General features: G+C 36.2%; 1 long non-coding RNA gene across 6 annotated transcripts in view; it reads right to left on the reverse strand.

The window, feature by feature from the left end:
* LOC148001128 (uncharacterized) overlaps positions 1-17,782 on the reverse strand; it is a 250,734-nt gene that overhangs the window by 213,339 nt on the left and 19,613 nt on the right. For all 6 annotated transcript variants that reach the window (XR_015638514.1, XR_015638515.1, XR_015638518.1 and 3 more), the window contains exon 2: positions 3,796-3,961. This is a non-coding gene — a long non-coding RNA (uncharacterized LOC148001128). The remainder of the gene's footprint in view (positions 1-3,795; positions 3,962-17,782) is intronic.

The raw sequence follows: 17,782 nt of genomic DNA on the forward strand, positions 1-17,782 counted from the left end.
TAATTTGCCTCAGATGACCCTCCGTCTAGCTATGGTTTTCTGCCACAATACTTCCACTGTTTCCAGGTCAACATTATTTCTAAAATTATAGAGTGAGGTTTCACTTAATTGGTCACCTCAAATAACTGATGGTTAATATATTTCAGCACTAAAGTTATTATAAGGTCTGATGGAGGTAAAAAGTATGCAGTGCAATTTTCAACTTATAAGAACCTTATAAATAATAAAAGTCATCTGAGATAACTGTATTTAATAAATTTCATCTCATATCAAGATATATAAGTCAAACTTAAAAATATTTATACATTTTTCCAAGATAGTCTCAAATCTAAATTTAATTGAGCTATGTGGCCAATGAAATAAACAGCCATTCAGATATGATGTTATCACCCATTCTCTTTATTGAAGAAGACCAAATAATTTTCAGTTCACCACTGCATTAACCCTAATGGTATTTGTTAAAATTATATCTTAATTCCATCAATCATAACTTACTTTAGGAGCATTATTTAGTGGATTCCAAATACCTCAATTATTTGTGTTCTTCTTGAGGATTTACCCATCTTTGAATTACAAAACAAGATGTTATGAAATAATTAGTTCCCCTTCAAGGTAGTAGTCAGAAGATATAGCACCAAAATTGAGGCATAGCGTACCCAACCACATGGTTATTTTTACAAAGGAATTATTACATTACTTTCTTTTTATCTCCTACATTTTATATCCTCAATTTTATTCTTTCATTAGCTCATAGTTTACATCTACTCTTGTTTTGCTATATTGCAGTATATATTTTCAGAACACCTCTCATATCCTTTGGCCAATGCAGAAATTAAATGAAAATAAATACAAGCAGGAAGGGGAAGAAATTGAGTGAGAATGTAACATAAAATTGAATCATACAACTTTGTTGGAAGGCACAAAAGTGGCTTCATTTTATGTTGGGATAAACTGGTTATAATATGAATGTTTAGCAACTTTAACCAATACACAAAACAGCTTTCTCTCTTTTCTCAGTATAGGAAGTTGTTACTTTTTAACCTGGGAGTAACTTCTCGGCATACACACTATCTCTGAGTTCTCTCATCTTGCATTTCTTTGACTCCTAGAGCTGTGGGAAAACATTGCTCTTACCCCCAAGTCACTCTCAATGGACAATTTATCTATATGCTATTCTCTTGAGTGATCCACTTTCCAACTATAACTGACCATGAACAATCTCTCCAAGCACCACACACTCAATAAATTCAACTTACGCTAATGACTTTCTCCCAGATAACAAAAAATATTATAGTACCACTATTAAGGAATAGACAGTGTCCTCGAGCTCATTGACCAAGTACCTTAGAAAAATTGATGAGTTTCAGACTCAGTAGGAGTCCTTGTTTTAAAAAATAAAAGCAGAAAGGCATTAATGAAAGATATCCTCAACGACCTTGCTCATCCACATATGTGAGCACACAAGTATACACTCATTTGCAGACACACACACACACACACACACACACACACACACACACACTATTTCACATAAACATACCAAAGTCTCACAACAAAAAATAATAATGTAATGAAAATAAAATAACAATAAAGTCTATGCTTTAAAATAAGCTGAGAGGGAAATTTATACCTTTTTTACAGAAAGAAATCTAAACTATTATAATATAAAAATAAATGTAAGAAAACATGTACAATTTGAAGAGTAATGATTTTAAGACCTGAATAAAAATTTATTTGGGAAATGTAGGAGAAAGCTGTATAAAGTTATCTACTACTCTTAAAGGATCAAATTTACTATATTGACATTATGATTTTTGGCAAATAAGGTTTTTAAGAGTAAGAGTAAGAGTGCCTTTTACTTAAAAATTTATTTAGGTGACAAGGTTTATCTATAAAAAGGGGGATTTTTTTTCTTAAATTTGTTTATTTGCTGAATTAGAGATACATCATTTTCTAGAATTATTTCATAATGATTCAAGGCAATAGAAGAAAAAGTATTAGGCCTACCATGAGTACTTCTTTTATTTACTTTTAATTAATATCATAAATGTACTTTGCACTGTTATATTAATAGACTGTAAGTTATACTGTATAGGTAATTAAACATGTTATTAGGTATACAATTTTCCTGATGTTTTAAAACATTATTAGATGCTACTTCTCTCTAGAAAAATAGAATTCAAAGATTGTCATTTGAAAAACAGAAATGTTGAAAGTTGTATAGTATTTATCTGTATATTTAGACACAACAGTTAGACACATGCTAAAAGTTCGAAATATAGTGTGTCCAGAAAAGGCAAAATTAACTTGATATTCAATCCTATAGACTTTTGGACAAAATATTTGTTTCTATGGCCAATTAATAATTGACATTAAAATTTGATGCAGAGAAAAGAGGCAGTGCTCTATATGATAGCTGTTTAACTGGTTATACAAAGCTAGGTACTAAAGAGTGGAAAGGGGTTATAAAGAATTAGAGAAACAGATATATGATAGGTTTCCTACACTCAGAGGCCAGGAAATGTAGGAGAAACTAAAGTTAAAGAGTTAACTTTAGTAGTACATAATGCAACCAGTCACCTTTCATAAACCAAAGAAGAATCAGGCAACGTTGGAACAAAGTAACGTTCTGCTCTACAAAGCTGCACTGATGCCCAGTCACGAAGGCGGTGACTTGAGATTGGAGAAATGGCTAAGAGTCTGTTTCCAATTTGTCCATCAATAAGCAGTTACAGTGGCCCCACCATAAAAACAAACAAACAAAACACCAGCTCAGGCAGCTACGTGTCGAACAGAAGGATTATGACGTTTGGCTTAGAGTTTGTTAGACGGAAGTACCTTGAGAAAATACAAGCTTGAATATAAAAACGGGAACAATCTACTTTTGTAGATTATAGGAACTGAAAAACGAAAGCAAACCCCTCACCAGGCTTTAAGGAATAGACCTGTGAAGAGCTTGAAGGGGCTCGAGACCCCATATGTACAACAATGCCAAGCAACCAGAGCTTCCAGGGACTAAGCCACTACCTAAAGACTATACATGGACTGACCCTGGACTCTGACCTCATAGGTAGCAATGAATATCCTAGTAAGAGCAGCAGTGGAAGGGGAAGCCCTGGGTCCTGCTAAGACTGAACCCCAGTGAACTAGTCTATGGGGGGAGGGCGGCAATGGGGGGAGGGTTGGGAGGGGAACACCCATAAGGAAGGGGAGGGGGGAGGGGGATGTTTGCCCGGAAACCGGGAAAGGGAATAACACTCGAAATGTATATAAGAAATACTCAAGTTAATAAAAAAAAAAAATGATGACACCTGGCAGGTTGAGGCAGGAGAAGCAGGAGACCTGCCTAGGATATTCAGGAAGAGATTGGTAACAACAAAAATGAAACCACCTGTGAGATGTAAGAAAGCAGCTTAATAATAAAACACTCGCTTAACCTCATATACAACAGGGCCAAGAAATCATAGTTTGTAGGTAGCCTTCAGGAAATAAAAGTTTGTGTTTCCTGATGCTAGGGTCAAGGCCATATAAACTATACTTAGGACACATTGTAATGGAAATCAGTGTGTCCAAATGGTTGTTGAAATTAATATGTGTTTTATGGTAATATTCTAACAATTTCAAAATCAGAATCATTTGATAATCAGATTGTAATACTACATATTAATGTCTAAAGTACCTGACCCTAAGGAAATGATTTTTAGCTTGGAAGAAACCTTCAGATTATTTTATTATTTAATACTATTGTGACATTAGGTCTACTGACTATGTATATTCCTTAGAATAAATAAATACCTTAGATGGTGACAAGCTGTCTCCCAGTTTGTCCAAGACTTCTAGTGTTCTGAGGCTTGAGTTTATGGTTGACTTCATGAGTATTTTGGGGCATTCAGGTAGGAGACTGTTAGAATTATTCATAATAACTTGCCGATGAAGTCAGTTCTGGTTAGCTGGAGGGATCCTAGGAAGAAAAATGTGGGAATCAGACAAAGATGTGTAAAGTAGATACACTCATTAAGATCAGCCTTTGTATCTCCTTTCCTGAACGGGTGAGCAGCTGGTGTCCACTCTGGAGAGTTGAGCATGAAGAAGCCTGTACTGTCAGATTACAGTTACATAAGCAGCTCCAGTTCCAGCTCCAGCCTCAGTCACATCGAATGCCATGTTACATAGCATATCTCACGCAGCTTATAAAATTATTATGGGAGATGATAGCGGAGGAGAGGTAGGACACTTTTAACTAATGGTTTTCATTTGGAGGAAAAGGAAAGACCACGCAGCACTTTCTGCCTGCGTCCCTTCTTTTTGATAAGCCAGGCGATTGAGATTGTCAGGCAAATACTATGATTTAGATTTTAGTTAATCTAAACAAGGAAATTCAATAATATTAACCAGGTGACATAATACATAACAAAACATTACTCTATTGCATGTTCATTTATAAAAATAACAACAAAAGGACCTAAATTAAAGAGACCCTGATTCCCATGTTGCTTCTGAGTAACACTGGTTAAATTCCGTCTGGAGAAAACAGTCCAAAAAACCATTTTTATCTTTAACAGACAAAAAGCAATCGTTATTATTTATTTTTATATCTATGCCTTAAAGTGGAGGAAAAGCTACAATCATTATGATATAGAGGCTACGAGAACCAAAAAATGGCCTAGTGTCACGAGGAGAATGGCGGTAAGAAGAGATTTTCAAAGTGCCTCTAGTTGTCTTTCAGTTTCACTAGCAGTGTGGAAAACCACAGAAGGAAATAAGAAATCAGTTAAACCTGACAAGCTGCCCAGTCAGGGCAAACCAAGGACAGACATGGAGGCAACGGTCTTCATAGATTAGAAAGACAAAACTAAGGAGTGCTGGAGAGAGACCTATGGCAAGAACCAGGAAAAGACACTTCTTTAAAAACCTGTAAGTTTATCAGTGGATAGTGATATTATTTAGATACATCGATGGTTATAATACAATTGGCATTGTTAGAACTTTAGTTAATAGGTAATATTAAGGAATCACTGTTGAGATTTTAGAACAAGATGATATTTAAATGAATCTTTATCTCAAAGACTAGGCTGAAATACACGTCAATAAAACAATGTGTTACATTGAGTTCAAAGTAATCTGCCAGTTGAGTGTCTAGAAGATCAAAAAACAAGTGGCAAAAATTTGAAGCTTAAGAAAAGACATTAAGTATTGAGTGTTGACATTTTTGACGTAAAAATGTTTTAAAAATTTATGTCGTTTAAAGTAAATATGTATTGATAATGATGATCACATGCAATTTTTACTATAAAATATTTTATATATTTGATTAAAATATAAGTACACAAACTTTCTTCTATTTTCTCACTCCAAGTATTCCATGTCTTCTTTATTAGTTACTTGCACACACACATACATACACAGACACACACACACACACATACACACACAGAGTCATAAACACACACACATGCACACAGAGAGGGTAAGAGAGGGGCAACCATTGAATCTGTTTTGTTTTGTTTTGTTTTTGTAGTTTCTGTGCTTATGATTTCAGGGCAGACTACTTTGTATCAGATAAGAAATTTGCACTTGTACTTGGGAGACCATTTTCCCCTTCTTTCAGCATTATTGGGTGCCAATATTCTTTAAGAGTGGGGCTTCATCACTTCTTCTCCTTTTGGCTAAGATCAAGTGAAGAGTGGGACTTCAACCTCTGGGATTCATCTCTTACTCCTTAGCTAGCATGTCGACAGATGTTGTCATCGTCGAAGCCTTGTTTAAGCAGCCATTTATGAGAGACATAATGTCATACCAAACTCGCTGGTCCTAAGGCTTTTACAGTATTTCTGCCCCCTGTTCTAAGGTACTCCTTAGCCATTAGGCACATTAGTTGTGGTAAAGGTAACCTGTTGGGACTGGTTTTCCCCCATGATCCTTGATATCTACATCGAGTCCAGTTTGGGTTTTCTATAATGGTCTCCATTTGCCATCAAGAAAGAGCTACATTAACTTCTAGTATAAGATTTTTCAATTTAACATTTATCTCTAAATGCGTTATCTCCTTCAAATTCCTACCATCTGGGCTCAGGGCACCCTACTGAAGGAGAGGAGAAAGACTGTAATAGCCAGAGAGGAGGAAGGACACCAAGGAAGCAAAGTCCACAAAATAAACATGAGCAAAGTTCATATGAACTCCCAGAGACTGAGGCGGAATGCACAGGTCCTTCCTGGGTCTAGTGAAGTCCTCTACTTACAAAATACAGGTTCTAGTTCAGCATTTCCTATGGGATTCCTGGGTATGTGAATCAGTGGGTCTGAGTCTTATGACTTCTCTTGGCTTCCTTTGCTCCTGTTTCTTTTGTACAGTTCTGATGACGTGGTGTTTGTGTTATATTATATTTATTCATTTTGCTATTATCCCTTAGAAGCCTATTGACTAATGAGAGACAGAAAGGGAGCATGGTAAGGAACTGGGAAGAATAGAGCTAGAAAAAAGTGCAATAAGGATATACTATGTAAGAAAAATTTCTTTTCAATAAAAGGAAAACTTAAAAGTATACTTAAAAATCCAATAATTCATAGTGTGTTTTATCAACTAATATAAGTGTGCACAGATAATTAATATGGGTATGTCATATCAGTTATCCCAGATGTTAAAGTATACAGATAACAAGTTACAATTGTTGGAATTTACTATAACAAAGCTAAAAGAAAATTCAGGCTGGAAAAACTTCATGTTATATATGAGGAACTATTGACTCTCAATTTTTTATGATTTGCAAAAGCTTAATATCACATACACATACCTACATATATATATGTCTTAGGATGTAATTATAAATTATTCTAGTCAAATAAGTGATAAGCCAAGAGGATGCACATTAAACCTAATAATTTAGAATGTCAAATATTGTTTGTACATTCATATTCGGACATTTATCCTGTTGATTCAATAAAAACTTACTTGTACATCTAATTTCTAGGCTGCCAATTTGGCACCAATTGTTAAGGCTTTTGCACATCTTCCAATGCCAAGTTTACAGAGTTGTCAATAATACTTAGTGTAGGCTGGAGGCCTTGTCCGCTTTTTCCCACCTAGTCTGGCACGTTGTGTACTCACATTAGTGAGAATTAGTGTATATAGCTTCAGATGTTCCTAGGAGACACAATCACATGGCGAAGGCCTTGATCCTCTGCCTCCCATCTTTAGTCCCTCTACTACAATGTTCCCTGAGCCTCAGGTGAAGGATAAGCTTAAGGGAACTGGCTTCTACAACACTAATTTCAATGTTAATTACAATATAATTACATCATTTCCCTGCTTACCTCCTTTTAACCTGTCTCCTGTCTTATTTGCCCCTTCCATGCCTTTTCTCCCACTATCTCTCAAACTGTTAGACTCTTTCTCCGATTATTGTTACACATACATTCATACAAATATACACATGCAACCTTCTGGGTCTTTGTTGGTTGAGTGGTTATGGTTTCAGGGCTAACCGTTTTGTTCCAGATAACCAATTGGGAAAATGACCTCGTGGACAGGCTAAATCTACCTCTGTCAGCAATCAATCACAACTTTTTGAACATTATTCTAATTACACAGATTCAATGTCAATCATCCATCTTTACATGTCCTTCTTAATTTTGGATTGTTAGGCTGTTTACTTTTAATTTCAGCTTCTATTGACAAGCTAAAATGGTATTTTATGCCTTCAGAATATAGCTATAAAACTTTCACTCCATGATATCAATTGTAAGATCAGGTTAAACAGTTAATTATGAGAAAAAAAATCTGATTTGTTTTCAATCGCATTCATTAAATTGCAATCCAGGGGTCTAGCTATATTAGTGAGCATAAATGCAAACTTGTATTCCTTTATATTACTTAAATTCTAGCAGATCTTTTACAACATTTATTACGGGAATATGAAAAAAATGTTTTCCAATAAACATAAAACAAAACTCTTATTAAAACTATGCCTCAAATATTATTTTCTGCAATTGAATTATTTAATGGGTTTCCTTGAGAGGTGTTATTTTGATATTATTTCTTAGAATGTACCAAACAAACTGATGTGAGTCCATAAATGTATAACATAACAAGCAAAATTTGACACTGATATCTATCATTTATTCTGTAGCAAAATATCTTAAGTAATGAAAGTTAATTTTTAAAAGTCATGCTAGGATGGCAGCAATCTCATGGATTGTTAGTGTCTATCCTAAGGAATGAGTTGTTAAAAATTTATATAAAACATCAGGAAACCAAAATTATTCACCTATCCCCATTAGTGACCTTGTGTTCTTATGCAGTTGAAAGTTTTGAAAGTTTTCAAGGTATTGGTATTCATTTTAATCTTAAAAATATGCTGTTGCTGACATAGACTTTAATTTAAATTTTTTAGGAAGAACCAAAATTAAAACTGAAATACTTAATTCTTATATTTATATAAATATACAATTTCATATACACTTTAATCCCAGAGAATCTGGAATTGACCACAACAACTTATAGACATTTTTTTAACAAATACAGTCAGTTTGAATCATTTTTCAAATAACCAATATATTTTTGTTTTAAGAGAACAGATTCCTATCGTCTTTTAACAGTTGACTTTCAGGTTCAAAACTATTCTTTAATTTTGTGTTTATGATTTTAACATTATTTCTATCCACCATTTTTTTCTCAAAGCATCACCATTTACCCACCTTGCTCCCATTCACAATCAAGAACTCTTTTAATCAATTTTTATTACATTCATATCTGTACACACTCATATACACATGTATATATACATATAAAATGTATGTTTGTATATAATATACAAATATTACTTGCTCAATCTGTATGATGCTACTCATGTCTGTTCAGGAACTTTGGGAAGAATCCTCACATAATTGGATAAACTGATGCTACGAATTTATTCATCTAAAAACGTGCAATTACTGGGGCTGTTAACAATAATTATCAAAAATAATATCCTATATTTGCCAAAACACTAATTCTAAAGCGATGTTTTGTCTATCTCGACTTGCTCTTATGATAATTTTTAGTGTATGATTGTTACACTCTAATTACAAACAACACAAAGTGTGAATAATAAATATTGAACGATAGAGAAGGTTTGATAATCAGAATACATTAAAAAAAGTTTGAATCTTGGCACTATCAACAGAAAATTTCTTTAACTTTTCTAAATCTGATATTGTATTTTAAATAAGTAATGAATTCATATTATTTTATCATAAATACGTTGAATTTCCAGTCAAAAATATTAACTAAACTTTTGCATAACTTGCTTTAACCAGATTTAAACTGGATTTTCATTCTGGTGACATGATTCTTTTGCAGTTTTAAACCGCATACTTCTTATATCATAATAAGCGACAAGAACAGACAAAGTGTGAAGTATTTGTGTATTTTCAATCACAGAAGTATGCAAAGTTTCTCCTAAGCAAATGAAAAGCCAGTAAAAAATTCATGCATGTGTGAAAGTCTTTTCAGAGAAGTCTACCTCAATTTGAATTTTGAAAATTTTAAGCTGAATTTAAGGCTGTAGAAGGAGGTATGAAAGAGGAGACCTCATACCTTCAGAGTTTTCAGGGTTATTATCAAGTTTATTTTAATTTATAGACTGTATATTTTATGTATTTTAATATACATTTGCATGCCTTTAGATCTATCACTGGGGAAGTGGAGGCAGGGGGATCTCTGTGAGTTTGCGACCAGTCTAGTGTACAAAGCGAGTTACTAGTCAAAAAGTCAAAAGCCATAAATCAAATCAATCAAATCAATCAATCAATCTTTTTTTTTTCATTTTATTGAATTGTGTCTGCTAATCAGTCTATCCGGTTTCTACTCTTGTAGGAGCCAAGGCGGATGCATGATACACGTGAACAGTACCAGAAGAGATGGACATGGAGATGGTGGACATTGGAGACTGAGATGGCGGTGATAGAAATGGAGATGGTGGAGACGATCAAGATGAAAAGGCAGGCGACAAGAGAGAACAGTGGTGACTAAGGAGAGAACTCAGCTTTTTGCAGTGGAACTCTGAATGTTGAGAACTTTTTTCAGGAGATCATATACTCACAAATACGTACATACTCTCCGTGACTTATGTATCAGTACATTGTAAGATTTCCTGAACAATGTCATGTAAATTATTTACGGCATTCTAGTAAAACTTCAATAACATATTAAGTTTCACTACAAAACACAGCGGAGAATGCTTTCAAAGTGCAAGCTAAACTCTGTATCATTTACAATTGTGATTAGATGAACAACCACCCATTAGCCCTGTACCGTCCCACATGAGTCACAATCTAAACGATGCTAAGCCATTTAAAAACAGAGATTTGCCTTCCACACCCAGTTTAGAATTTAATTTTATATACAAGGGCATTTAAGAGCACTGAGAGACCTTAAAGTTAAGATTATTATTATTATTGTTGTGTGGTTATGCCCCCAGATAGAGTGGAGGATGTTGTCGCAGCTCCCGTGTGCAGGTCAGCAGAGTGGGTTCTTTCATTCCACCTTAATGCAAATTCTGGAGATTAAACTCTAGCAGTCATCCCCTCACAGAAAGTTTGTTTAATCATTGAGCCATCTTGTTGGGCCTATCATATATCTTTTAAAAAGATCATTTTTATTGTATGCATATATAAGTGTTTTGCCTGGACAAATGTGTGCTATGCCCACGGAGACCAGAACAGAGTACTGGATCCCATGGAATTGTAGTTATAGATCGCTGTGAGCAGCCATCTTGGAGCTGGGAACCAAACCTAAGTCCTCTGCAAGAGTGGCCCGTGCTTGAACTGCTGAGCTGTCTCTCCAGGTCCACCAGTATGCACTTAAAGTATTTCTGTAGCCGAGTGTTATCTGCATGCAGAGCCCAATGCTGTAAGCATTGGACCAACATAGGCTTTGTCTGTAAAAGCCCCCAAAAGAAGTGGAACTCTGCCGGACTGATTTCCAGAGTGGCTGTACAGCCTGCGATCCCACCAGCAATGGAGGAGTGGTCCTCTTTCTCCACAACCTCACTAGAGTCTGCTGTCACCTGACATTTTGATCTTAGCAATTCTGACTGGCGTGAGGTGGATTTTCAAGTTGGTCTTGACTTGCATTTCTCTGAGGATGTTGAGCATTTCTTTAGGTGCTTCTCGGCAAAGCAGGTTTCCTCAGTTGAGAATTTTCTCTTTAGGTTTATACCCCATTTTTCAGCAGGATTATTTGATTCTTTGGAGTTTACCTTCTTGAGTTCTTCGTGTATTTTGTGTATTAGCCTTCTATTGGATGTAGTGTTGATAAAGGCCTTCTTCCCAATCTGTTAGTTGCTGATTTGTCCTAATGACAGTGTCTTTTGCCTTACAGAAGCTTTTCAATTTTATGAAGTCCCGTTTGTCAATTGTTGATCTTAGGGCATAAGCCACTGGCATTCTGTTCGGGAAATTTTCCCCAGTGCCCATGTGTTCTTCTTCCCCACTTTCTCTTCTATTAGATAAGAATCTGTCAATTGCATTCTTCTACATTCAGACCGACAGTTGAACCAGCAGTCTGGCAATTCCTCAGAGAATTAGAAATAGTTCTATCTGAAGATCCAGCTATACCACTCCTGGGCATATAACAAGGACACATGTTCCACCATGTTCATAGAAACCTTATTTATAATAGCCAGAAGCTGGAAACAACCCAGATGTCCTTCAACAAGGGAATGGATACAGAAAAATGTGGTACATCTACATAATGGAGTATTACTCAAGTAATAAAAACAATGACTCCGTGAAATTCAAGGTCAAGAACTAGAAAAGGCCATCCTGAGTGAGGTAACCCAGGAACAAAAGAACATACATGGTATGTACTGACTGATAAGTGGATATTATCCCAAAACTCGTAATGCCCATGATATAACCCAAAGACCGTATTATTGTCCTTTCCTTTATTTGATAGAGATAAAATATAAGCAGTTTGTTCTAACTTTAGGTTTACCTATTTATTTATTTATTTATTTATTTATTTATTTATTTATTTAATTGGTTTATTTATTTACTTATTTACGTACATACACATACACATAAAAATGTATACAGCATTGGTTATGAAGGTTAGACATCTTATAAAATTATATTTATTTTAGTTTATTTATATAATGCATAATGTTCAGTGTTAAGAAGTAAAATAGGCATGATATTGATTAAATTAAGTGACTGTAGGCGCAATAATGAAACGTTCTTACTTTGAGTGGTATGTAACTTTTCTTCCTTTAAGCTAAAGAGAATCTACTTCCTAATCCTTCAAAGCCTACTTGTCCTGGGGACATAGCTTAGTGACAGAGACCTCCACTCCCATGTGGTCTTAGTCACGGCTACTATTTTTATGTCAAAACATCAAGGCCAAATCAAAGCCAGGAGATAGAGTTTATTTGGCTGTTTCTGTTCATCATTGGAAGAAGTCAGAACCTGAGCTAAGCAGGGCAGGAACCATGGAGTCAGGAGCAGATGCAGAGGCCATTGAGGAGTGATCCTAACTGGACCTTTCCACCTGCTTTATTCACCCTGCTCTCTGGTTGAGAGCCCAGGAGCAGGAGTGTCAGACCAGAGACGGAAGCATCCAAAATGGGCTGGACCCTTCCACATCAGTTAAGATGAAGAAAACAACTTACATTCAGAGCTTATGAAGTCATTTTCACTTTCAGTTGAGATTTTCTCCTGTTTGATTGCTCTTTTTGATTGTATAGAGTTGACATGAAGCTAGCCAAGACATACATGTAGGAGCCAGAATTCTCTCTTAACCATGATCAATCACCAGAAGAAGGAAATATAAAGCTAGAGACCATTCTTCAGTACATGTCAATACAAGGACATCTCACTGCAATGTGCACACAGTAAAATGAAGTCCAATTCAAAGTGATCTATAGAGAAACAGAGATAAACTTAGCAGCTGGAAATTAAATGGAATTGGCCCAAAGAAGCAATATATCCACAATACAGAATCTTCTAAATTTGAGAATGTATAGATCTGAAGAGTATAAAAATACATGAAGAAAAAAAGAACAAAGCAGAAGAACCCAATACACACGCATCCTCACATAAGAAAACCGATTTAAAAGCAAATTCAGAAACCACAATGCGTAAGCAAAAGATCTGAAAATGATTTTAATGCAAAGAATTATTCTACAAAATTACAGAGAAATATTCCCAAAATCGCAATTTTCAAAGATCATAATTTGTGTACAATTGCAATCATCAAGTGGTTTAGCTACATGGACACCTTACTGTTAGGATGCATTTGCTATACTCAAAGGTGTCAAGGCCAGGAAAATCACATGCAGAGCTAAAACTGTATTTCCTGCATGTGTGACCCAAACTTCGTTGTTTTCAGAAAGGCATATGGAGTGATACACTTTTTTTTTCTGATCTTTGAACACTGGATTGGCATACCTGCTAAAGAGACTTATTTTTTTACATCTCTTTTCTCGTTTTCTGCTTGTGCTTATAAAATCTAAGCCAAGAGTATCCACAACCTTGAGCAAAAGCTCTCACATAGCACTCCTTTGCATGCAAAGAGTTCAACAGCAAATTCCTGTGGAATAGAGCTATATAATTAAGACCAATATCAAGGCTGAAAATATTATCTCTAAAAGCAACTTTATCTTTTTATATTTTACCATCGAGGTTGTATTCTTCCCTTTGAAGTTTTGCTTTGAACAAGGTATGTTTTTATTGGGATTAGGGCTTAACTTTTATGTATTTTGTACATGTAACAGAAAATAAGTTTGGAGTTACTATTATAAGTCCAAAATATTTGGTAGAATTCAAAATGGAATCCTCATGAAGAAATAACACAAAAGTGAAATTCAGGAAGCAAAGAGAAAGAGCATCGGGTGGAGGTGGTAGTAATCAGAATGAATCTTATGTATGCATTAACTTGTCAATGAATAAATTCAGTAGTCTTTTTTTTTATTAACTTGAGTATTTCTTATATACATTTCGAGTGTTATTCCCTTTCCCGGTATCCGGGCAAACATCCCCCTCCCCCCTCCCCTTTCTTATGGGTGTTCCCCTCCCAAACCTCCCCCCATTGCCGCCCTCCCCCCAACAGTCAAGTTCACTGGGTGTTCAGTCATAGCAGGACCCAGGGCTTCCCCTTCCACTGGTGCTCTTACTAGGATATTCTTGCTACCTATGAGGTCAGAGTCCAGGGTCAGTCCATGTATAGTCTTTAGGTAGTGGCTTAGTCCCTGGAAGCTCTGGTTGCTTGGCATTGTTGTACATATGGTGTCTCGAGCTCCTTCAAGCTCTTCCAGTTCTTTCTCTGATTCCTTCAACGGGGGTCCTATTCTCAGTTCAGTGGTTTGCTGCTGGCATTCGCCTCTGTATTTGCTGTATTCTGGCTGTGTCTCTCAGGAGCGATCTACATCCGGCTCCTGTCGGCCTGCACTTCTTTGCTTCATCCATCTTGTCTAATTGGGTGGCTGTATATGTATGGGCCACATGTGGGGCAGGCTCTGAATGGGTGTTCCTTCAGTCTCTGTTTTAATCTTTGCCTCTCTCTTCCCTGCCAAGGGTATTCTTATTCCCCTTTTAAAGAAGGAGTGAAGCATTCACATTTTGATCATCCGTCTTGAGTTTCATTTGTTCTAGGCATCTAGGGTAATTCAAGCATTTGGGCTAATAGCCACTTATCAATGAGTGCATACCATGCATGTCTTTCTGTGATTGGGTTAGCTCACTCAGGATGATGTTTTCCAGTTCCAACCATTTGCCTACGAATTTCATAAAGTCATTGTTTTTGATAGCTGAGTAATATTCCATTGTGTAGATGTACCACATTTTCTGTATCCATTCCTCTGTTGAAGGGCATCTGGGTTCTTTCCAGCTTCTGGCTATTATAAATAAGGCTGCAATGAACATAGTGGATCACGTGTCTTTTTTATATGTTGGGGCATCTTTTGGGTATATGCCCAAGAGAGGTATAGCTGGATCCTCAGGCAGTTCAATGTCCAATTTTCTGAGGATCCTCCAGACTGATTTCCAGAATGGTTGTACCAGTTTGCAATTCCACCAACAATGGAGGAGTGTTCCTCTTTCTCCACATCCTCGCCAGCATCTGTTGTCCCCTGAGTTTTTGATCTTAGCCTTTCTCACTGGTGTGAGGTGAAATCTCAGGGTTGTTTTGATTTGCATTTCCCTTATGACTAAAGATGTTGAACATTTCTTAAGGTGTTTCTCAGCCATTCGGCATTCCTCAGCTGTGAATTCTTTTTTAGCTCTGAACCCCATTTTTTAATAGGGTTATTTGTTTCCCTGCGGTCTAACTTCCTGAGTTCTTTGTGTATTTTGGATATAAGGCCTCTATCTGTTGTAGGATTGGTAAAGATCTTTTCCCAATCTGTTGGTTGCCGTTTTGTCCTAACCACAGTGTCCTTTGCCTTACAGAAGCTTTGCAGTTTTATGAGATCCCATTTGTCGATTCTTGATCTTAGACCGTAAGCCATTGGTGTTTTGTTCAGGAAATTTTTTCCAGTGCCCATGTGTTCCAGATGCTTCCCTAGTTTTTCTTCTATTAGTTTGAGTGTGTCTGGTTTGATGTGGAGATCCTTGATCCACTTGGACTTAAGCTTTGTACAGGGTTATAAGCATGGATCGATCTGCATTCTTCTACATGTTGCCCTCCAGTTGAACCAGCACCATGTGCTGAAAATGCTATCTTTTATCCATTGGATAGTTTTGGCTCCTTTGTCAAAAATCAAGTGACCATAGGTGTGTGGGTTCATTTCTGGGTCTTCAATTCTATTCCATTGGTCTATCTGTCTGTCTCTGTACCAATACCATGCAGTTTTTATCACTATTGCTCTGTAATACTGCTTGAGTTCAGGGATAGTGATTCCCCCTGAAGTCCTTTTATTGTTGAGGATAGCTTTAGCTATCCTGGGTTTTTTGTTATTCCAGATGAATTTGCAAATTGTTCTGTCTAACTCTTTGAAGAATTGGATTGGAATTTTGATGGGGATTGCATTGAATCTGTAGATTGCTTTTGGTAAAATGGCCATTTTTACTAATATTAATCCTGCCAATCCATGAGCATGGGAGATCTTTCCATCTTCTGAGGTCTTCTTCAATTTCCTTCTTCAGTGTCTTGAAGTTCTTATTGTACAGATCTTTTACTTGCTTTGTTAAAGTCATACCGAGGTACTTTATATTATTTGGGTCTATTATGAAGGGTGTAGTTTCCCTAATTTCTTTCTCGGCTTGTTTCTCTTTTGTATAGAGGAAGGCAACTGATTTATTTGAGTTAATTTTATACCCAGCCACTTTGCTGAAATTGTCTATCAGCTTTAGTAGTTCTCTGGTGGAACTTTTGGGATCACTTAAATATACTATCATATCATCTGCAACTAGTGATATTTTGACTTCTTCTTTTCCGATCTGTATCCCCTTGACCTCCTTTTGTTGTCTGATTTCTCTGGCTAGAACTTCAAGAACTATATTGAATAAGTAGGGAGAGAGTGGGCAGCCTTGTCTAGTCCCTGATTTTAGTGGGATTGCTTCAAGTTTCTCTCCATTTAGTTTAATGTTAGCAACTGGTTTGCTGTATATGGCTTTACTATGTTCAGGTATGGGCCTTGAATTCCTATTCTTTCCAGGACTTTTATCATGAAGGGGTGTTGAATTTTGTCAAAATCTTTCTCAGCGTCTAATGAAATGATCATGTGGTTCTGTTCTTTCAGTTTGTTTATATAATGGATCACGTTGATGGTTTTCCGTATACTAAACCATCCCTGCATGCCTGGCATGAAGCCTACTTGGTCATGGTGGATGATTGTTTTGATGTGCTCTTGGATTCGGTTTGCCAGAATTTTGTTGAGTATTTTTGCGTCGATATTCATAAGGAAAATTGGTCTGAAGTTCTCTTTCTTTGTTGTGTCTTTGTGTGGTTTAGGTATAAGAGTAATTGTGGCTTCGTAGAAGGTATTCGGTAGTGATCCATCTGTTTCAATTTTGTGGAATAGTTTGGATAATATTGGTATGAGGTCTTCTATGAAGGTTTGATAGAATTCTGCACTAAACCCGTCTGGACCTGGGCTCTTTTTGGTTGGGAGACCTTTAATGACTGCTTCTATTTCCTTAGGAGTTATGGGGTTGTTTAACTGGTTTATCTGTTCCTGATTTAACTTCGGTACCTGGTATCTGTCTAGGAAATTGTCCATTTCCTGAAGATTTTCAAGTTTTGTTGAATATAGGTTTTTATAGTAAGATCTGATGATTTTTTGAATTTCCTCTGAATCTGTTGTTATGTCTCCCTTTTCATTTCTGATTTTGTTAATTTGGACGCACTCTCTGTGTCCTCTCGTTAGTCTGGCTAAGGGTTTATCTATCTTGTTGATTTTCTCAAAGAACCAACTTTTGGTTCTGTTGATTCTTTCTATGGTCCTTTTTGTTTCTACTTGGTTGATTTCCGCTCTGAGTTTGATTATTTCCTGCCTTCTACTACTCCTGGGTGTATTTGCTTCTTTTTGTTCTAGAGCTTTTAGGTGTGCTGTCAAGCTGCTGACATATGCTCTTTCCTGTTTCTTTCTGCAGGCACTCAGCGCTATGAGTTTTCCTCTTAGCACAGCTTTCATTGTGTCCCATAAGTTTGGGTATGTTGTACCTTCATTTTCATTAAATTCTAAAAAGTTTTTAATTTCTTTCTTTATTTCTTCCTTGACCAGGTTATCATTGAGTAGAGCATTGTTCAATTTCCAAGTATATGTGGGCATTCTTCCTTGATTGTTATTGAAGACCAGTTTTAGGC

The sequence above is a fragment of the Rattus norvegicus genome, chromosome 15 (assembly GCF_021556685.1).
Source record: "Rattus norvegicus strain SHRSP/BbbUtx chromosome 15, alternate assembly SHRSP_T2T, whole genome shotgun sequence".
Lineage (NCBI taxonomy): Eukaryota > Metazoa > Chordata > Mammalia > Rodentia > Muridae > Rattus > Rattus norvegicus.